General features: G+C 33.5%; 2 pseudogenes; both read left to right on the top strand.

The window, feature by feature from the left end:
• Positions 1-3,213: 3,213 nt before the first annotated feature.
• Positions 3,214-4,826, top strand: LOC100788822 (uncharacterized; annotated as a pseudogene).
• Positions 4,827-12,874: 8,048 nt separating this feature from the next.
• Positions 12,875-23,829, top strand: LOC113001413 (bifunctional riboflavin biosynthesis protein RIBA 1, chloroplastic-like; annotated as a pseudogene).
• The last annotated feature ends 411 nt before the right edge of the window (positions 23,830-24,240 follow it).

Genomic DNA, 24,240 nt, shown 5'->3' with positions numbered 1-24,240 from the left:
CTGATAACAAGAACATTAATTTCCTTGCTGACATGTGGAAAGAATTCATAGCCATTCATGTTTGGCATGTGAACCATGATGATTACATCGATACAAATTTTTCCTTTACTCACCAGATTCAGTGCATGTGATAACTACAATGCAACAAAAAAACTATCATTTATTGAAAAAAAAGGATTGTACATCTTTCTCTAAGCAATAGTTAACAAAATAAATCTTGTGTATCTAACCTTGATAATGATAAATTCAACAACTTTTGGATCGTTATCGATGGCAAGAACCCTAATACTTGCTAGGAACTTTGAGAGAAGATTTTCAACACATTCCCATAAAGTTCAAGAACTTTTGGGTCATTATCGATGGCAAGAACCCTAAGATTTTCTAGGAATTGGCGGAAAACTTCTACTTGAAGGAAACTTTGGCCATTGCTGAGTGACCTTGGAACAAGGAAGGGAAGGAAAATGAAGAAGTGATTTGTTAGGCTTTCACATTAAAATGGGTTAAAAATGAAAAATATTTACCATAATGAGTTGGTCAACAAAGCATTTATCAGAATGAGTATTTTTGTCACATAGGAATATAGGAGGCGCTACCCTGAGGACACATTTTCATTTAATTTAGCGTCGGCTAAGCTAATGCAAAATATAAAAAAAAATTACAATTGTAATTGTGTTTCAATTCAATTATTATTTAACCTTTCACTATATAAATATATTTCATTGTAAATTTTGTAATTATAATATACTCTTCATTTTTTTACTTATATTTTATAATCTTAACTAAGAATTGAAATAAAGATTAACAAAGTATATAGGAATGACAACAGAATATGGGTGAAGTTATTTAAACTTATATTAAAAAATATGGGACCAAAAGACTATTTTAGCTTAAGATTTTTCAATTTTTTTAAAATGATTATCACGAGTCAATTTGTTTAAACTTTTAAAAAAAATTGTATATTCACTAATTCATAGCAAATACGTTGGGTTCCTAATTCATAGCCTCGCATATTCACTAATGACTGGCATACATTCCTGCTTTGTAGCCTAGCAATAGACAAATAGGTAAATACTAATTACTTTATAAAAAATGAAAATATTAATTAATGTTAAGAAAACATTAGTTTGGATTGAAAAAAGGTTATTGACGCCCATATTTCATGTAAGCTTCTACATGGCAGCTGTTTTTCAAATTTCAATTAGTTTACCGTGAAAACTTATCAAATATTCTCTAAAATTGCAATAAGTCGTAACAAAAAATGTATCTACCTTTGCAACATAATGCAAGTATAGAAAATTAAAACAGACCTGCAAATGACTAGCAACATTCTCTCTTGTCCAACCAGGGGCATCAATCACTTCAAGAATTAGCTTTGGCACATCCTCTGAAAAATAATTAAGGAAGAAAATTAAAAGTGTTAGGTCATGTCTTATATACATGTATCACTTGAAAGTGGTCTAAGGTTTCTCGATTCCATGCATAATAATCAGCAATCAAGTGATTATGTAAGTTTTTAGGTGAGTAAATAAATAACCGCTTGCTTTTTGCCATCATATATTGCAGTTTTATGTTTCCATAGTGTGTTAGCTCTATTATTGACTCATATAGGAAAACCTCTATTATTTCCTGCCATCGTTGGCAAGTAGTTGACAATACCAATGCAGACTCTGAAGCAAATTGGTAGAGCTTAAATTAAAGTTGAATCAGCAGATCCTTGGGGGGTCATTATTCGTAGGTGACAAATGTTGGCATCATGTCATCAAAATTAAAATTCATATGGGCTAAAGTTTATGTCTTCTCACTACTAGAAAATATAGATTCAATATCGTGTAATTAATGTTGGTTTTAGGAAAATGAATGTTAACAAAATGTGCGGTGACACTTTTGTAAATAAAATGTATGGTTAACATTAGTTTTCCTAAAAACGATATTGTTAGAGGCAATTTAACATCAATTTTAAGAAAATCGATGCTGGCAATTTCATATTTGTAAATGTTACAGTAAGTTTTCACTCCTGAGCTATCTCAATTTGTTCCATTCGAAAACCCTGAACACGTGTCTATCGTCGCCGTCATGTCTATTGTCCTCACCACCGCTTGAGTTGATAGCATTCTTTCGCATTCTCCCTTGCACTGCCACTTCTTTCTTCTTTTTCCCATCTTTGGTCTCCACAGTCCTTGGTCAAATCTTTTGCAAAAGAAGCTACGAATCTCCCTTTTCTATAACCATGTTTAACAACATTAGGGGTTTTAGATTGGGAGGGTTGGGATGAGTTTTCGTGTTTTTGTTTTATTTGTTTAGCGTTTGTTAACCAAATTTGAATATGGCCATGTGTTAACATCATTACCATTTCAACTGTAAAGCCAACATTAAGACACTTATGATACTGCACTCTAACTAAAGACGAGATCTGACATTGATATTCTTTTATAATGAAAGATTGAAAAGAGATTTTAGAGCTTCATTAGATTTTACATTGCACCTCTTATAATGCAAGCAAAAACCTAGTAGAAAATTGAGCTTACATTAAGCCAAGATTAATATGTGATGCAATAGAAGAAAATTGAAACCAGTCATTCAAATATTTAATAATAAAAAGGGATCCTTCAAAAGATATTGAATGTTATAAATTTCCATATATGTCTATGGCTAAAGGTTCAAAAGTTTGAACAAGCCACAACATCAGTTTCTAATACCAAAATAACTATAGAAGTAGGGTTGCATTTACACCTTGCCAACACCAAGATGCATTTTTGGCTTTTGCCCTTTTCTAAGGAGTTTGCTTTTTTATGTCTCCACTTGAATGCACTAAGCCTAACTAATTAGTTCAAAGCATACACCCTGGAATAAAGCCACTCACTTGTTGAGGTTGAGTTGTATGTGGCAGTTATCCAATCTAAAGCTATACGCTACTAGAAAAAGTGTTTTAACATCGTCATGTTAAAAACAACATGGTGGCTTACTCATAAATAAAGATCGTGCTCACTCTCCCACTCTTTCACTTAACCCTCAACCTTTCTCCGTGACTTCAAATCCTTTGACCATACCCCTTCATCCATCTTCCCAATCCAGACAATCAATTCCTTTGCCTCAGTGGATTAAAATAACGGAGGAGCCAGGCACACCTTGTACCTCAACAAACAAAATCATTCACTCACTTGAGAAGCAAAACGCACTGAATCAATAAAAGAGTTTTTTTGGAGAGAGATTGAGATGGCTTTGACGAAGATGATAACACTATAGAGTTTGGACAGAAAGGCCTTCGAGGTGAAGGAGGTGGTGGCGATGGAGTTGCAGACGATCGAGCACATGATCGAGGACAACTGCGTCGACGGCGAAATTCCTCTTCCCAATGTTACCAGCAAGATTCTGGTGAAGGTTATCAAGTATTGCAAGAAGCACGTTGAGGCGAATTACGTTGATGAGAACCTGAGTGAGGATGAACTCAAGGCTTGGGATGATGATTTCGTCAAGCTTGATCAAGCCACGCTCTTCGATCTCATTCTGGTGAGGGTTTTTCCTTCAATGTTTCTTTATTATTTTGTTGTTTTTTTGGGCTGTTTTTGATGGTTTGGGTTTTGGATTGGGGGTTAGGGATTTTGTGATTGGGGTTTTGATTTTTGTTAGGGTTACATGTTGTTGAGGCTTGAAGGTTTGGCTTGTATTCAATTATTATTATTATGTCATGTTTCTTTGTTCGTGGAAGTTGAAATTTAGGATTTTCTTTTCAGTACTAGAAAATTTACTTTTAACAACATTAGAATAACATCGATTTTATAGAAAATCAATGTAAACGAAAATACAGTGGCATAATCGTAAATAACGCAATTTCATTAACACCGATTCTCTGAAAAACCAATATTAATGTGACTTTGTTAACATTGGTTTTCCAGAAACTGATGCTAACGTGAGTGATGTGACTTCGTTAACATTGGCTTTTCCAAAAACCAATGTTAACCAAGTCACTTAACATCGATTTTTGGTAAAAACTTACGTTTTATTATCTTATTTAAATTATCTTTTCGCGTTTCTGGCTCTTCAACTCTACTCTCACTCTTACCCTTCAGCCTCGCGATGGTCCTCTCCCTCGCGACTCTAGCTCGAGACGTTCTACTGCGACGCCGCCACCACCTTACCCACGTTCTGCTGCGACATCATCACCACCTCAACCTGTGTTCTGCTGCGATGCCATTGTCGTTTCGTCTTCTCGATACCTCGCAACAAAGAAGTCGTATTTGGTTTTGTGGCACCCTTGCGACTTCCTCCCCAGGTTAGCCTTATTTGAGCAACGCCTTTGCTTTGTGTCTAAAAATGTGCTCTCTAAAATTGAAAATGGTGGTAAATGCTATTAAACCCTCGTGAGGTGAATTTGTGATTCTCTAATGAAGCTTTTGTTTGTAAGCTATGGTAGTAGTGTTGCTATTTTTTATTTTTATTTTTGCTTGGTTTGTGGTTATGCCCATGGAAGTTAAATTATACTTGTGTTTTTAAGCTATGGTAGTGCATCCTTTTGTATATAGTTGTGGCATTGTGGGTTATGCATATGATAGTAGCTCATGTACAGAGTACTAGAAAATAGGCTTTGGTGGCACAGTTCTGTTTCTGGTTATGGTTTTGGTAAAATATCAGAGAAAATATGAGAGGAAATGTTGCATGGTTCTAGTTCCACCATAACAAGAGCACTTAGTAAATTTTAGTGAAATCATTGTCTATTCTGTTTGTTTTGCAGATTTATTGGTGTTTTGGTTGTTTGCATGGTTCTATTTTTGGTAGTTTTCAATAGTGTAGGCCTCATCATTGTTTGTTTGCATGGTTTTGGTTCTTAGATAAGGATGGTGCATAGTTAGTTTGTGCATGGATTGGTTAGTGGATTTAGATGGTTTGACAGAATGTACTTAGTGTCATGTTTGTATTGTAAATGGAGTTTAGAAACGATGGATGAACATCAACAGAACTGGAAGGAAATGGCTAACACAATGATTAAGATTAACAAAAAAGCAAAGGAAATGTTCAACATTGTTCATGTTATGGATCGGGTTAGAAATTTCAACACTCTCAAATAAATAAGACATGATATAACACTTTTTCTTATATTACTTTGCTTGTTAAATGTAGTCTTACGGTGAAGTCAGTAGGTCATTTGTTGTAAGATGGGAGGATGAATTAGAGCATACTTGGCATCTCCTACATATTAGTGGCAACATGCACTCTGTCACATATAACCAAGATCTGGTGAGCTCAACTCTACTTTCTGGATGGACAGAACTTAGAGAGTTCTATGGGTTCACTGGAAATTATTAGGTGACCTTGACCCAGTATGGACAAAGTGTTTTCCTCCTCACCATCTTCAAAAGCATCTTTGAACCAAAAGCTTACCCTAAATGACACTCCTTGTACCACCAAGTTCCTAACTCGGTCACTTTTAAAGTCCTCCTGACTGAGTACAAAGTGACTTGCAGCAGTTTGATGAGCAATTAAGCACTCCTCTGTATGTCAAATTTTAAAATGATATACATATCTAATATGAATATCATGTTAATTCCAGGATGTGTCAAGTACCAAGTACTCATTCATGAAAGCTACAAGATTCACCCATCTAAACTTGGAAGGGACTATGGAGTGTATGATAGTTTATAATCATCATAGGAAGATTGCAAAAATTGGAAATGGATGGAGGAATTTTGCACAATCAAAGAATTGCTTCCTAGAACTCAAATTATATATTTGAGTTCCCAGATGCAACTTCTAACTTTGTTTTATTTTGGCTTTGTTTGTAATTAAAGTACATTACTACTCTAATATTATCAATTTGTACTGGTAATCGATTACCATTTAGGTGTAATCGATTACACAGTGTAATTTGTAGGTTTCCATGTGCAAAAGCTGTGTAATTCGTGTTTGGGCACTGGTAATCGATTACATACTTTGGTAATCGATTACCAGAGAGGAAATCCATTGAGAGAGACCTTTTGACTATGCGTAGCGGTTATGGGACGCATTGTATTGTTACCTATAGTTAGATTTCTTATGAAAGAGTCTACCCTTTTCCTTTTATCTCTTGTAGATCGTGATGGCAGCGCAGTTGATCCATGATCGCGTGGTGATGGAGTGCCTAGAGGTTGTTTGGGAGACCCTCGAAGACAATGAGAGGTGCCGATTCCGTGGCACAATTCGACTCACTACTACTTCATTAGTACATCCAGAGGAACCCGCACGCACACTCCAGCAGCCTGTGGAGTGGATACTACCTACACCTACTCCATATCGACTAGTTGAGCCGGTTCAAGTGATAGAGGTGTCATCCTCTGAAGGAGATATTGAAGAGGACCTAGAGGAGTTACCTCCTGAACCTGCTGTGGATGCCCTTGACTTCCCAGAGGATGATGAGGACCCACTCCCTGATGTTGATTCCCCAGAGGATATTATGTCAGCATCTGAGGCAGACTCTACAGAGGAGAGTGGCCCTAGAGGGACAGCGAATAGTGACGACTCTTCATTGTAGCAGACGGCTCCTTAGACTAGGAGTACATACTTTTTGTGGGTGGGTGCACCTAGTTCAGACTACTAGGTTTACTCTTTTGATTTTTGGGTGGGTAGACTTATTGTATAGAAATTTTGATGGTTGTATATATTGTGGCTGAAGCCACCACAGTTGTTACCTTTGCTCTGGATGTCACTATGTTATTTTGCAAACTCTCATATTTTGGACAGTTTTAGATGATGAATGTAATTATGTTTAATCTTGTTATTTGAAAAGGAAGTGTTAACAAACTTTATTGAAAAGAGTTTACAGACCGCATCTTATTATTATCACGTGACGACCTAAAGTGATGACTGGTATATTTTTGAAAGAGAAAAATAGTTTGGAGGTTATGAGAGATCAGAAAAAAATGAATCCGAATAGAGTTGTGAACTGGTCATTCAGGACTCTATAGTGATAATTTTACTTCTGAATTTAATTACTGTGAAAAAGAGAGAGAAAAGAAAAAGAAAAAAAAATTCCCATGGTTTTCTGCTATTTAATTTATTATTATTAAACCAGTCATTATTTAGGGACGCCACAATATACATCCTGGATTAACTTTGTGCATTGGAGAATGAGACGCTCCATCGCATTAAGCAACAAGGATTGGACATTGATCCTCACCTTCTCATTATAAGTGTTATTAACAAGCTAACTTGAGTTTACTTACTTATAATGTGCGGATATGTTATTTAAATTGGTGCTTGTGGAAGCTATTAAATGCAACTAACTCATCTTCAACCTGATGTAGTAGGAACTACTTGTGGCCAACGTCTTGAGAAGATATTTGGAACTAAGAATCCTTCAACTGGATTTTTTCTTTGAATACTACTTCTCGGCTTAAGTTTCCTTCCTCCATATTCCTCACCAGCTCTAGAATGTGATCTAAAAATTGAGTCTAAATCTTCAAGCTCTTTACTCTTTGAAAGTTGTGTATTTACCCACTGCTCTAGCCAGTACCTCCATCTTCCATTTACTTTACTTCTTTCTAACTTTGCTGACCTCTGAGAGAGGTTTATGTATGTTAGTTTTAGAAACTTAATGTGCAAAAGAACAAGGCAAAAAACATGAAAGAGCTAGGAGCTTAATCTATGGTTAAATGAGTATTCTTTTGTTCTTTCTCTCTTGCTTGTGCAAGAGGTGTCTACCTCTTCCTTCATTACAATGCTTTCATCTTACTTTCTTTCACTATTTGAGTCCATCTAAAAATGAGAAAACCATGTTTCAAATTCTAAATAGTACTAGGATAAGTAACAACTACAATGTAATGTAATTGATAAAATGAAAAATGAGGTTATGCAAGTGGAACTTTGTGTTTGCAATGTGAATTATCGAGCTAATAACCTGCTATGCTCACCTAAATTATTTTGTCTGTAGAATCTTGCATCTCTTCATGTTCAGAGTAATCAAATCTCCCTTCAACCATTTGGAGCCTCCTTGCACAGACCTATGACTGGATGCTCACAATGGATTGTAGGTGTGACACCCTCTACCCCACACATATATGTACTAATAATAAAAGAAATAGGAATAAGGAATTAATTAAAAGTTCTAAAACAAATTTAAATAAAAACATTTCAAAATGGTAAAAGGCTCACATTCTCTTTTCTAACATGATAATAGAACTTGTCCAAATAAATAATAAAATCATCTCGGCTCAAAACAAGGTTGTCCAAAACATGATGCAATTAATATAAAAACCCATGTTTAAATGTCACATCCTATCAAAGCATTGTGTTTCAGTGTCCTCTAGCATGAGGTTCTTTAAAGTCATCCACTTAACCATCTACTCCCATGAACACAAGGTTCGAGATCATCACAGGATCCAAACACAAACAACACACCGGGAGTGAGTTATCATATTTTTAACTAAAATACGGCTAAACAAAAACATACGCAAAATACATTATAGAATTATTTATAACATAACTCAACTTACTACAATCCACATCACTTCACCACGTTATCATTTAAAATTTATCATAGAAATCACCAATCACATTATATATGAATCACACACTCGAGTTAAGACATAACAACACTCACAAATTTCATAATAAACAATTCACAGGAATTATGCAATAATTATACTAAGACTCAAGTCTATATGCAATATGGTTTCATGTCAGTGAAATACCACACTGGGGCGCTTAGGAGTACATAACAAGACACGCCACACAATGGGTATGTCAGGTCACTCTCACTAAGTAAAATCATAAGGTGACCAATCAGGGTCACTTTATTTTGCGAGAATGCTCCAACCACATGGGATCAACATAGACTTAAAGAAGCACTCAAATTGAGTGTCTTTACCCCCAAGGCCTAGACTCCGAAGAATCCGTTAGTGCATCACCTTCCAGATTCAAGTCCAACCCCTAAAATAACTTTTGCACGCAGACACTACTCATGAATTATACAATACCTATGACCTCACACTCGTGTTTCAAACACGTTTAACACATTACGCTACACTTTAACACTTCAGGTTCCTAACTTGGAACCCTAGTTCTCAAGGTAAATATCAATCGGGTTATTGTATAATTCACAGTTCATAACATAAGTATTGTCACATCAAGCGTTAACCACATACTTATTCACAACTATATCCCATGTCCACAATTTAACATCTCACAATGTCACAATCCACCATCACATGTTTATGTGTATCTCAAAAATTAGCACATGCTCAACTTTGCGCTTATACTCAATCTCAACAACAATGTTATAATCTCATTATAGCAATTTATCATGCCATATAAATCATATACACATCACACGGTAGTAATATTTGCATGACACAAAACATATATATATATATATATATTTAATCAAACTATATTATTTTCAATTAAAAAGATTTTCTACAACAATTAAATTAAAATTATATCAAAAGAAATTACTACTAGACATTAACTTTACAACTTTCTTTAATTTGTAAAATATCCCAAAACTCATTCCAATTGATCTTCTAAGAATCTTTACACATATTCTCCCTACTGTCCAATTGTGAATATTTCATCCCTTACCTCTAAGCGGGCTCTTGTGTGTAGTCCAGCCGTGATAGCGGCATCTCTAGTGTTTCCCTAATATCCCTCAAGTTTTTCTTCTGTTTGCTCTGTTAGGATTTTCAAGCATTAGAGAGAAGGTGAAAGATTGAAGCTTCACTATTCCCTTCAATGCCCTCAAAGCCTTCCTCGTCTGTAATGTCTTATATCAGTCAATGATCAAGAAAAAACAATGACAAAGAATAGAGTAAGTTAACTTTGGTTTTTTCTTCCACTTATTAATTTCTATTACTATTAGTACTTGCTTTCTTTTTTTTTTGTCAATTTTTGTTATTTCTTTTACTCTGTTTGAGTTAAAAATTTTAAATCACTAAATGTTGTAAGAAATCTTTTAATTTCTAAAAAATTTAAGCTTATACTTGGTTCACATTTAGTGTGTTTGCCATTAAGTCATGTTTGGATAAAATTATGTATGACCACTTATAGGAAAAGAGATGAATTTCCATAAATTAAAATCATTTGATACACTTGATTTTTGTAGAAGCTCTCTCATCTAACTTCCCAAAAAATGAGGCGCATACATTGATTTTGTCTCATGAGAGAAGTTCAATTCATTATATCTTTTTGTTTTACTCCTATACAAGTACCTGTGGAGAATTTTATGACCTAAATATATTTTTTTATATAATTAATATGAATCCACAAGTGAGGAACTTAGCAGTGAATGTAAAGCTTATGCAAAGAGGTCTTAAGGTGACACAAATCAAAGAGAATGGGTTGGACAAACTAACTAGTGATCGAGGCCGTACCCGAATCAAATAAACATTAATAATGCAGTATCTAGGAAGTGATCCTAGGTTGTCTCCCAATGAGCAATGGTCAACCAAACGTTCATAACAGATAGTAATAAAACTAACGAATTGGGGGGGGGGGGGGTTGTTTTTTTTGTAAATTAAACAGCGGGCGAATTTTAATTAGAAAATATCGTAATTAAAACACGTTGTTTTCCCTTGATTCACAAGCAAGTCTCTTATCCTAGGTTACGAGAATTTATCCTTTATCAGTTCAACCACTTAATCCAACCCTAAATTAAATTACTAAGTGAAATTTAACATAAGGCTATCATTATGTGATTAAGCAACACATACACCAATTAATCATGAACGAAACTAATCATTAAGCATGAACGTAAATTAAGCGCAGAGACAATTAATCAAGCACTAAGCATGCATGGATTAATAGCAACAAATATAGAGTAATTGGTGAAGAGGAAAAACTGATCAAAATTCAATAGAAATAATAAAACCTCAAAGAGAGTTGTGCTTGATCCTCAAGAGAAAACAACGCTGGAGACTTAGTCTTCCATTAATCAGTAGAAACGAAATTGTAGATTGAAGCAGAAAACGAAATTGTATTGCTACATGAATAGTAAAAACTGGAATTACAAAACCTAAAATTATTCTTTCTCCCTAAAACAAAAAGTGACTAAAACGAAAAGAAGAGAGTAAAGAAAGAGCCTAAACTAGAACCTTGGTGTTGTTATATATGTTCTCAGCCTCAAAGCTTACAAATCTGTTTTAAGTTCAAGCCCATAAATAAAATAAAATTTAGATAAGATAAGATCTAGATGAAATAATATCTAGATGAAATAAAATCTAGATAAGATAAGATAAGATCTAGATGAAATAATATCTAGATGAGATAAAATCTAGATATGATAAGATAAAATCTAGACGAAATAAAATCTAGATAAGATAAGATTTGGTAGAATAAAATAGTCTGCTTTCTTCAAGTCCAAGCCTAATTGCTTATAATTCTCCTGAAATTAAATTAAAAACACAAAATTAATCCAGTAGGCCCAAATGATGAAACTGCATAATTAATTTGACAATTAAGGCTAATCAGTAATTAAAATGGTGACAAAAAGGGTTAAGAAATATGAGAAAATTATGACACATCAACTAGGTTACCCCGAAATGCAGTTTCAATTTTGATGGCTGCAGTAGATTCTTCAATGTCCCTCTGGCATTGGTATGTGGACTGTGGAGCACCATTCCTAGTTTTGTTAGAAATATTTGGAGGGATTCAAACCCACAACCTCTCCTTCCTCCCTTCTCACTTTTCCAACCACTAAGTCAACCTTATATCTTATAAAGTCCTAACTTTTTGTTTGTTTCCTTTGTTTCACAGGTCCACATGGAAAAATTACTCTAAGAGTCTTCTAACTCTCACTAGTGTTTATGGGTTCTAGCAGCATGTGTCTAACCTTGACCGTCGTGAGAGTCGCCGTTATCTTAAAGATGTTTTATGGACTCTAAGTTCTACAAATTGGCGTATATTTGTTCCTTCTATTCATAGTTTCTACTTAGTATAATTAGCATAATGGTAGAAATTATGGTAGGCATAATTTTTAAGTTTAAGATAGTTATTATTATAATTAATAAACTTATCATACACATTGATATATGATCGAATAATAGTGTAATTTGTTTTTATCATCTGTGTGTGAACTATGTCTTTTAACTTGTAGAAGCTTGCACTTAGGTATCTTATTTTTTTATTATTAACTCTGTATGAAAAAAAACACTTTCCCCACTTAAGGAAAAAAATCCAGCATTTTTTAATTCTTGCTCAACTCTGAGATTCTGATGCCCCTTCATTTTGATCAGATTTACTTTTTTAAATCATCACATGCAATATCACTATATTACTTGTCATTAGATGCTTTTGATTAATATCTATCAAAACATTGATTTAGATGGCTCCTCAGAGTCTTTTCTTTCTTTTTTAAAACTTGCAATCAATGCATGAAATCGTTTGTCTTAAGAGTGTGTTTGGATAGAAAATTTTAACTGAGGAAAGTAATTTACCAGGAAATTTAAATTTCTTTAATCTAAAATTCATTGTTTGGATGTTTTTTTATAAAGAATTTAAATTTTTGGAATTTTAAAAAAAATTAAACAATTAAAAATGTAGAATTTTAATTTCCTTCTAAAAGTTGAGAAATTAAAATTCTCTTCTTGATAGAAGAACCTTCCAAAACGCTTGTGTATTTCTTTTATAACCTTCATCCTCTCTTCCATCTAAAAGTTCCCAAAATTCCATTCTTCAACTCGCGACTCTTCCCTCACGCCGATGACCCTCTTCTTCAAGAAACACTGTCCGAGCTCACGGAGCGTCGATTGGGTGCGGACATAGGGGGACACGTAGAACTGCACCCGCCAGTTAGGGGAGCAGTTATCGCTGGCCTATCCTGTGGTCGAGGTGCTCGTCGGGGTGGAGGGCCTGAGTCAGGCCTTGCGCCGTTGACTGAATGCTGTGGTCGGGTATGGTGGTGTACGCCGCCATGTCCCGGTTCCCTGCGACTCCCCCACATCAATATTCTCCCCTTTGGAAACACACCAATCATATCTTCTCTTTTCTTTACATTCATTTTCTTTCACCCTCACAATTTTAATTTTTTTATCCAAACACAAAATTTTAAAAATACAAGAATTTCAATTGAAATATTTAAAATTCTTAGAATTTAAAATTTCTCAAAATTTTAAATTTCCTCATCCAAACAAAACATAAAGTTATTTATTGGAATCAGGCTATAGAGAACTTGGAGGTACTCGTAATCTCATAAATCAATATAGACTTTGGCCCTACTATGAATTTTTCTGCAAGAAGTCACTCCCAGTGTCAATTTTAGTGACACATTATCTTCACAATGTGGTGGGTGACACAAAAATCAGTATAGCCTATTTCCCTTCTCAATTTCTATTCATTGTGGTTTTAGATATTTAATCAATTCGATTGATTCATTACCCTTATCAATACTTGTTTGTGCTGCACTCATGTTATGAAGGATTTTCTGCTTTGGATTGACCCATATTTAGATTTTTAAAGTATGTCATTTCAAATTATCACAAGGAAGATAGACTTAAGAACTTTAAGGGTGTATCTAATGTTTGCATGGTCTGAACTAGCAGATACACGAGGAAGAGGGAGAAGTTGGTAGAGTGTGCTTCAGCTGCACTGATACCGATCATGTGGGGACCTTTCAAAGCTTATTGCTATCAGTCATTTCTGGATGGGATTGAGCATATTGCAATGGTTAAAGTAAGCAGCTCACCAATGTTTGCATGCTTAACACTTATCAGCATCTTGAACTGCAACTGTCAAATTACAATTTTCTTTAAATAAATGTGCACAAGTCATAATTTGATTTCTTGGCTCGTAGTTGGCGTGACATATAATCCTTGGTTAGTACTTTTTTTGTTGAATTAAAGATACAACGAAATCAGGTTCTAAGTAATTGAATTGATCTTCAATCATGTTTCTAGGGAAAGTAATGTTTTACATCTTTACTGCCCGAGGCTGTGCTCTGCCTCACGAGAATTCGAACCTTTTTTTAATCCAATTAAGGAATCCTGATACAAATGCACTACAATCTTTGACTACTCAAATAAAAAAATAGTCAGATTTCTTGAATATGTTATACGTTTGCATTGTTTTCTCCTTAGCAACACTCAGTTTTCAGTGGCAAGGGTGAAATTTTGAGAGATTGATTAGTGTTCTTGTGTTGGTGACTATAATGACAAGCTTTTGATATTAAAAGGGTAAGATAGGTGATGGGCAGGACGTACTTGTGAGAGTACATTCAGAATGTCTCATTGGTGACATTTTTGGGGCAACATGTCAATGTGGAAACCAACTAGAACTTGCATTGAAGCAAATTGAAGCAGCAGGTAGGGGTGTCTTAGTGTATCTCCGAGGAAATGAAGGCAGAGCCGTAGATGTATTGGCTTAGGCCACATTGTCCGTGCTTGCCCATTGGAAGATGACAAGCAAGAGGAATTGCAGTTACCTGCTGATTCTAGGGAGTACGGTATTGGAGCACAGGTACTGTTTGGTTTGCAATTAACCAATTAACTATACACATTGAAAAGGTTCCTTCACAATTACTGTTTGCTAAGAAATTTAATCATCCTTTTAGAAAATATAAGTTATACTACTGTTTAAATAAGAAATTAAACGAATACAAAGTGGTGATCTATATCAGTAAAGTAAAATTTGAGATCAGCAAATGATAAATTTACTAGTAATAATGGAAGTATGTAATACAACATATTAGATTACATCTTAAAACCAACTTAAATGTAATGCAGGCTCTGTCTCTTTATCCCTGATCTGTCATGTATGAAACAATTTATTTTCGCTTGTTTCATCGTAAATTATTGTTTTCATTTTGGCAGAATAAGCATTATTTTTCAACTAATTTAATGATACATGTATGACAGCAACCTTCAAGCCAAGGGCTTTTGCAAACTTGACAGCTAGATGGCCTAGTCCACCAAGACAAACCACACCCAAATGCATGTCAGGTTTGTCAAGCCTTAAATATCTCAAAGGACCATACACTGTGATCCCTCCACAAAGGAGAGGAGCAGCAACACCAATACATGCTATATTGATAACACCACCTCTCAAAAAAGGAAAACTAAGATACTTATCTAAATTGCTTTTTAAAAGAATGTTTAAGGAGAAAATACATGTGAAAAGCCAAAAATAAAATATTAATTTTATTGGATGTCCTTTTAAAGATAATATATGTTAATATTGTATGTAAATTATGACGGTCCTTTAATGAATAATATGATAGGTTAAAGTGATCAAATTTTATTATATGTATGTAAATAGTAAATTTAAACACTAGACTAGAGTCTAATATACAAGTATAATGTAAAGAACTTTTACATTTTTATGTCATAGTAAGAACGTTGATTTTTACGATAGTAGTTTTAAAAATTATATTACTGATTATTTTTAATTTATTGCTTATGTAACTCTTTTTTATATTAACAATATATAAAAATTAAATTATTATATTAATTAAAATAAAATGGTTAAATCTTATTAGATTTCTGTATAAAGATGTTCTACGTGTATAAGGTATATAAATCAAACTCTAAATAGTAACACCTTTTGAATTAACAAAATAAAAAAATTATTTTTTATGCAAAAAAATTAAATTTAAATTATATTTGAACAGGAAAACTACGTCAATATTTTCTAAAACATTAATTTAAAGGAATATTTTCTTAAACATAAAATCAACTTTTAATACATTGTATTTTATTGTTTATGTTGAGCTTATAAGGATTTATTTCCTCTGTGCTGATGCAATAAGTCACTTCCAGAAAAGCTTCTATGCCCCTTATACAACTATACAATACATGCTATATTTCAAGTATAATTGCTTGCACTTTATTTTTTATATTAATGAAAATGATGCTTCTTTGTTTGAATTTGGAACTGAATTATTTAAGACTTTACCCTTCTTATTTGGCTTCTAACTAAGTATATGATTACCAAGTTTCTTCAAACATGAAAATTTTATTAACCGTATATCATTGATAACATGTAGGGATGTATCTTCAAATTTTATTAACCACTTAATAAATGATAGTTTGCCTACTGATCTGTTAGTTACAGACACTTGAAAAATATTAGTTGGCCTCAATTATATCCCAGTGTCTCTTCTCTTGTTGAACTTCAACATGTCCATTAATTGGTCAGTTTATTTATATTTTTTAAATTTTGAAGTTGTTTATCTCCCTTTCTTTTATTTTGATTGGATTTTCCACTGCTATTTGCTTTTTATTTGTATGGATTATCTATAGGCTCCATCAACTTATATAGCTATTTCAGAGAACAGTCAAAGCCGGTCACAATTGAAATGGTACAAGGTGAGAGAATAATCACTTGCTTATATAGTCAAATAGTAAAATATGCTTTAGTTTTCAACTATTAATTATTCAATTTGAAACCTGAAGGCTTATTTTAATGCACTTGGGGAAACCAACCACGGGCTTTGGACATGGAAAGGATGGGTAAGGACCAAACCTGAAAAGTAGCAGAAAATAATTATAAAATTAATAGAAAAGATTCAAATGCAAAATACATATTTACAATTTTAAAGTTAACTCACTTAAACTTTTAATAATTAACCAGTGCTAAATTAATAGTCTCTTCCATGAAAAAATTAACTTGGTTCTATGTAATCCTTAAGCACAACCCGATCTCCAACTATTACATGCATTTAGATATGAGATATAATACCCTGCTGACTTGGAAAAGCTGGAGAAGGAAAAATTATTCCTAATTATACGAACAACTTTTAGGTAGTAATAATGGCTCAATTATTGAGAACTAGTGCATGTCCTTGTACATTTCTAATAGTTTTCTATTGTGTTTGTGACAATCCCACTATTATCTCGCATTTATCAATAATATCTTTCATGGTTGGTCTTGTCGTATTAATTAGCATTAATACATTAATGTGTTTAAGATCCTAAAATAGGACTCTGAGTGGTCACTTTGTTGGGATATTTCACTGCAGTTGGCCAAATAGGATGGGATTCGGAGGTGGAAATATTTCACTACAAGAAGTTTTCATAGGCACATTTTATTGAAATTAGTACCTTGGATACTTCTTTGATGTATAATGGTTGGAAGAAGCCTTGAGAGTGAGAATTCTCTGGACCACCACCACCATATGGCATACTTTGATCACCAGCTTCCAATGATTGCCTGTAGTGGTTTCTTGAATTGATTTCTTCCAATTGGCAACAAGTAGTTAGATATGAATCATGTCATAAGTAGAGGACCTTAATGTAAAATTACTAAGATTGATTATTTATATCAACAATATGTAGATTAATATTTCCACCTTAAGGTTTTTATTTCTTTTTGTTTCACCACCTTAAAACAATGTTAGGACTATTTTGAAGAAAATTTTAACTCATAGGTATCCAATCTGATAGGCCAGAATACAAATCCAAGGTAGTACAGTACACTCCCAAACTAATTAAAATATATATATATATATATATATATATATATATATATATATATATATATATATGCATACATACACACACATGTGTATGTGTGTGTGTTACAAAACCGATCTTGATAGGTAGGGGAAGAACATTAAGGATAATGGTATAAAATTACCTTCAATGTCAAGGATTTGTATGCTTCTACTAACTGCATCATTTCTCTGGTGCTTCTATGTTGCACTATCACATCCTTAGCATGTTTTTGTTATTGACAAATCAAAATTTTGCTTACTTTATAAACTATGCACATCATTAGAAAATGTTCTTGATGTACCATGTCTAGGATTGAATTTGAAAAAGGACACACAAATGGGAGACACATAAATAAGTCCACTCATTAGAAACACTTATTTGAAATGATAGATCACTTGCTCTTGCGGCAAAAAGTTATCCACTTCATTCAGATTATTGTAGTTTATTCCATTACAACTAAAAACACACTTCAACAGTTATGTACATTTGTCTTTAAGTTTCCCATATGTTGCCTTAGCTATGCCTTTGATAGTATTAGGAGTTGTCCTGTAGTAGCCACCAAAAAGGGAAGTCCATACAGAGATCAAGGAATGACTTTGTGTATGGATTCCTTAAGCCACAATCCATACAGAGATCAGAGCAATCACAGTTTGAATATGAGGATTATATTAATAAATGGATGAAGAATTCACAAAGAGATGTCTAACTAAGAGTCTTCTTGAATGAGTAAGTAAAACATAACAAATACATTTAAATAATGTATGCATTATAATAACTTAATGTTCTCCAATGCAGTGGACATTGGCAACTAGTGGTTATATGTCCTAAGGACAATGTTGTCGCCTGGTTCTATTCCTTGCACAATAACCCAACAACTACTTGAAATGAATGGTTAACATGTCAGTTTTAATTTGTAACGCGTTTACTTTATCCTTAGTATTATACATAAATATTTTAATTGTGAAATATACATGCATGTTTCTCTTAACAAATGCTTTGAAAGGATTCAATGATAAACACAAAAGTAAATCCAAGGCAAATGCTAAATGGATTCTAGTTAAAATAAGTAATTTAAACAATGTTTGATCTCTTCAAAATGACATTTTATTAGTTTGTACACTAATTTTGGGAAAAAAAATTGAATTTCTTATTGAATTTAGTGTAATAAGCAAAGAGGAAGCACTGAGTGTGGTTGATACGTCATGCATTGTACGTCAACCGTAGTCCTAGGAGGTTTCAAGAATAATTGGGAAATGATAATTGTTTACTTCATAACAAATTTTCATTTATTATAGTTGTTATTATTTAGACTATTCAATTATGTTTTATTATATGATGCTGAATTTTACTGATCCAATAACATTGAAACCAAAGAGAATAAAGGCAATTGACATTGAGTGGATCAAATGTTTACTAATAGTTAGAACTAAAGCATTGAGTGCTTAAGGAATCTTAGAATTGTTAGACTTATGTTTAGCGTAGGTTATAGATAACATTTATTAATTTGTTTCATTGTTTCATTTTAAACTTATGTTTAGTATATTTTATGTTTGCACTTTAAGTGTTCCTTTATTTAATTGTATTTATTCGATAATATATATATATATATATATATATATATATATATATATATGAACATCATTCATATTTCCTAGACTGGTTCTGGATTTAATTTGCAAATTGATTTCATTTAAAAAATAGACAAGATATTAAGAAAATTGCAAAAACAACATCGGTTTTAACAAAATCGATGTTGCAATGTGCTACACAACATCGGTTTTATCAAAACCAATGTCGTATAGTAGCAAAAACAACATCAGTATAGTCAAAACCGATGTTGTAATGTACTATACAACATCGTTTTTGACAAAACCAAAGTTGTTTTTGCTACTATACCACATCAGTTTTGTGAAAACCGATGTAGATTATGGTTTTCAACACCGGTTTTATAACCGATCTGCAATGTTAGTTTCAACATCGGTTCAAAATCGATGTTGAATGTCCTATAGAACCGATGCTAATGAATTATTTTCTAGTAGTGTCTAACTTGGAATCTCTACTTGTGCCAAAGGTCTTTTTGAAAATTTATAAAACTGAAAATTACTTATCTGATTAAGTAATACATGAACGACTCTTTTGAATGTATTCTCATAAGACATACTTATTTTTGGAATAGCTTTAAAAGGGACCAAAAGAGAGTTGACAAGTTAGACTTTGTATACCATCTCTATTGTAATTTAAACAATTAGCTTGTACATGTGTGCTAGTAACTGAGGGTAACCAAAAAATCTAAGGTACAATATATATATATATATATATATATATATATATATATAAGCACATTTCTCAAGAAAAAAAATAAAACATTTGTATAGATGTGCACATGTTTTGATGAAGTGTTTTTGTCATGTCAATGTTACTCTTGCTTTTTGTTGATGGCATTGAACTTTCACTGTACGCCAAAAAATCAGAACATGAATACATATTTTTACTCCACCTGAAAAGTTGTGTCACTATGTTTTATTTTCCTCTCCTTTCTTCTTGCTCTATTTTCTACACAGGCCTAATAACTAAATTAAACATAACTTTTTAAATAACTCACAAAAAGAGAATTTGAAGGATAAAGTGCATATACATGAACTTTGACATTAACAGCATTACAGCTTGTCTCGTGTGCCAATCATCACCCAAACCAATTAGCATTTTAAGCCATAATTATGTATGGACAATAAACTCATCCCCCAATATCAGCACAAGAAAAAGGTTGCAATATAAAATCTTGAACAAATAATCTTCCTCTTTTTGAAGTCTTTCTCGAGGCAATAGGCTCAAGCAAATCAGCCAGAAAAGTAGCCGGTACTTGGTAGTGCATGAGCTTTCACCGAAGGCTTGCTTGATAATTGGAGCTGCAATCTTGTATGTGGTTTACACACTACTTCAAAGGGATTTAAGCAAGGAGATTTTTGTCATAATGACCCTAAATTTAAACAAAAGCATAAATCAAGTTATAATTTCTTTACCACAACTGAGCCACTAGAAAGAAATTATTGTATGCAAGGAAAATTCCAGAGGGAAGGTTCTTTCAAGTTTCAATACTAATTCATTCCCAAACTATGATAAGGATTGTAGTTTCATATCCTCATAATCATTTATTTTCATTAATTTCTTTTGGATTTCTTCATTTCCTTGTCCTTCAATATTTTTTTTAGAGCATGTATAATGGGAGTTGTTTAATGGGTTGCTTAACAAAAAAAAATGTTGTTTTAGTGTGCCATATGTGATTTTGAGTTGCTTAAAATTTGAGAGAATTGCTTATATAAGCAACTATTGCTCATGAGTTGCTTAACTTTTCATTAAATAAAAGAGAGTGAAATATAATATTGTTGAGTTAAGCAACTTATTAATAGAAATATCCATTGGAGAGAGAATTAATTGACTTGCTTAAGATAGAGGTGACAAAAATTGGGTTGCTTATATCAACACCATTGGAGATGCGCTTAAGAAAATTAAGATTTTTCGGGGATGAGAACACTTCATAGTCCCCCAAATATGATAATGAATAAGAAGAAACACCTTTTTGATATCAATACCCCAAATACTATGAAGTAACTTTTTTTTTCTGGTGCAATCTTTGTGTTGGCTACTAGCCAGTGAATAACAAAAGAAACTTACAACATGTAATGTTATCTAGGCTAAAATATGTTTGTAATCCTTGATATATACCTAACTTTTGTTTTTGATTCCTGATAAATTTTTTATTTGTATGCATTTGCTCCCAGATATTTGAAAAGTTTTGTTTTAGGTCTCTACTATCATTTAAGTGATGACGGGTCCATTAAATATTTGATAATGCAATTTGTGGCAACTCAAAAAATTGCTAGTATTCATTTTGAAATTAAAGTTGCAATTTTTTGCGGCTAAAAACTGCTATAATCAATTAAAGCACAAAATATTAAATTGAAACCATCGGTAGCGTTGTCAATCTTTAGGGCTCTCACTGATTTTCCCTCTTCCTCTTCCATATAGGGTTATGTACAAGAGAAAGAATGGCCATACATTTTTCATCCTTATCAGATTTTCTACGGATTTGATGTGTTTCAGATCTGGGTTTCAGATCATGATGTACTGGGATTTTGGTTCTTGGTTTATGTCTGATTTGAATTAAAATAACACGAGGAAGGAGAAAATGAAATGGATACTAAATTTTTTTCCTCCTTTAATTGAATCTGGTTGTTTTTAACAATTAGAAATTGTAATTCAAAATGAATATTGATGGTTTTAAAACCACCACAAATCGTATTCTTAAAATGTTAATGGTCACGTCACCAATTCATGGAGATATCCTAACGGCAGGGATCAAAAACAAAACTTTTCAAATATCAGGTAGCAATAGCGAAGAAATTTTTTATCAAGGATCAAAAACAAAAGTTGGATATATATTAGGATCACAAACATATTTTAGCCTACTATCTATAATATTAATGTAATACTGACTGAGCTAATTTTTTTTATCTTGTTTATTCTGGCATGTTTTCATTAAAGTTATTCATACATTTTTTTTAATCGTGCATGTCTATAATATTAATCTCTCTCTCTCTCCATGACATCTCATACTTCTCTCTTTTAACTCTTTTTCTCTCTTATTGTTGTACAAATAAAATTTCTATTTTTACTACTCTATTGATCAAACACCAACATTTGTAACACTTCTAAATCTAGTCAAAAGTCCCCATCTACAATAGCGAGAAACAATCCACACTTCATCCAAAAGTTTGAGACAATGGCTTTACATATTTACTATTTAGTGACAAATAGCATAAAACCTAAGATAATTAATTAACTACATAAAGATATTTCAGTAATAAACTACAAACAAGGTAACCTTTTGATATTAAATTCATCAAATCATAGATAAAGTTCTTTGTAGACAACTCAATTAATTACTGACCTTTTGGTCTTCATTGAAGGAATATGAACCCAACAATTGGTTATAGGGAATAGGGTAACCAGCCAGCACATTGAATTTTAAAATTGCTTGAACCTGAAAATGATACAGTACAACAGTTTCAGGACCACCTTTCTTGTATGAAAGCTCTGTCACTTCCTTCTATTTCCTTTTTATGGCAAGTATTCAATACATTTTACATTTATTATACATTAAATGAATTTACTTTTTCATTTAAAGAATTTTTATTTGATACTTTCTTTACAAAGAACATTTTAAAGAGATTATAGTGTTACTTGTGAATATGTACTTAGAGCTAGAGCTAACTACTAGTAGAACCCATAGCAACATTCAGTTGGGGTAATTGTAACTAACTCTAATAGCAGAAACATTAGCCACTCCACTCCCCTCACTACCAGAAAAAGCATTTTCTATGACAGCGAAATGATGACGATTCCCAAGAACTGATGTGATCCTAACTAGGAGCAGATCGCTTGATACAGGCTATGGAGATTTGGATGACGCCACTTCCAGTGAAGGAAGATAAGTCTGGATAGACGCCACAAGGATTACCTTGATAAGTCTGAGATTGGTTCAACAAGGAACCCAGAGAGAAGCTCTCACCAAATTTTATCAAATGCCAAAAGTTCCTTTATTGAAAACAAAAACCAATACTTATAGTGTATCTAAACAAAAAGATAAAAATAGACATGGGCCTTCTAAACAGTTTGGGTCAAAATTATAATAAATAAAAATTATAACAAAAAAAACATATTTAACTTGGGCCTTCAAATTAGTTTGGGCCTTCAACAACAATTAATACTCTTGGTAGTGCCTCTACCTCTGGGCCTTCATCTTTTTCCACTTGGGCCTTCAATCATCATCAATGGCAGCTATACAAATGACCAACCTTGTCTCTATGACGTGTTGGGCGTGTTTAAGTCTTCCTCTGGTCAAGGGCCCTTCAAGTGCTTCATGGTCCTTACCCTTATTTGTGTCCTCATCAAGAACCGTCTTAGTATATAAGGCGGTGACAATTTTGTAAATATAGAGTTTTTCAACGAAGATGGTTTTACGAAAACCGTCTTAGAAACTACCATTTGACAATGGTTTTCGAACACCGTCTTAGAAGTGAATGCCTTTTAGTCTCTCACTTCTCACTTCTCACTCTCACTCTCATTCGATTGTGGCGTTTGAAAATCCTAACCATCTCCACCATTGGCTCTACAAAACCTGCCTCTCCTTTGACCCTAACTCCACCTTGTAGTCCTCGTCGGCCTCTACCTCTCCCGCGTCTACTTCCTGGAGCCACCGTCCCTCATGAGGTTCGAAGCCATTTTCCTCGCCCTCTACATCTCCAAGACCAAATCCCGCAACGACAAACCGCTCGTAATCACAATCCCAAACCCTAACCCTCAAACCCTCAATCTACCACGTGCCCCTCAGCAAACCACAAAGCCTATCCCTAACCCTCACCACATAGACATCTACTAATGCCTTCTCCCTCCTTCTCCATTCCAACAGACTCTCTGACAACCTCGTCTGCAGATTCATCAATGCTCTTGGCCACTGTGATGACATTAGGGGTGCAATTCACTAGTTCCACAAAGCTAATACCTTTACAAGAGGAAGATGCATTTTCTCCAACGCAATGCCATATTGGCATCCTTGTGAGGGCCAACCATGTCAACATTGCCAAGGCAATCTATGATCAAGTTCTCACTGAAGCTATTTTGGAATCGGATGTTTACACTTACACCACCATGATTCGGGGGTTCTGCAAAGTGGGCAAGGTGGAGAATGCGTGCAAGGTGTTCAATGAAATGCACTAGGAACCCAACATAGTTACTTACAATACATTGATCCATGGGTTTTTTAAGAAAGGTGACATGGATGGTGTCAGGA

This window comes from Glycine max, chromosome 4 (genome assembly GCF_000004515.6).
Source record: "Glycine max cultivar Williams 82 chromosome 4, Glycine_max_v4.0, whole genome shotgun sequence".
Classification (NCBI taxonomy): domain Eukaryota; kingdom Viridiplantae; phylum Streptophyta; class Magnoliopsida; order Fabales; family Fabaceae; genus Glycine; species Glycine max.
The sequence above is the reverse complement of the archived record's forward strand: the minus strand, read 5'-3'. Positions and strand labels throughout refer to the sequence as shown.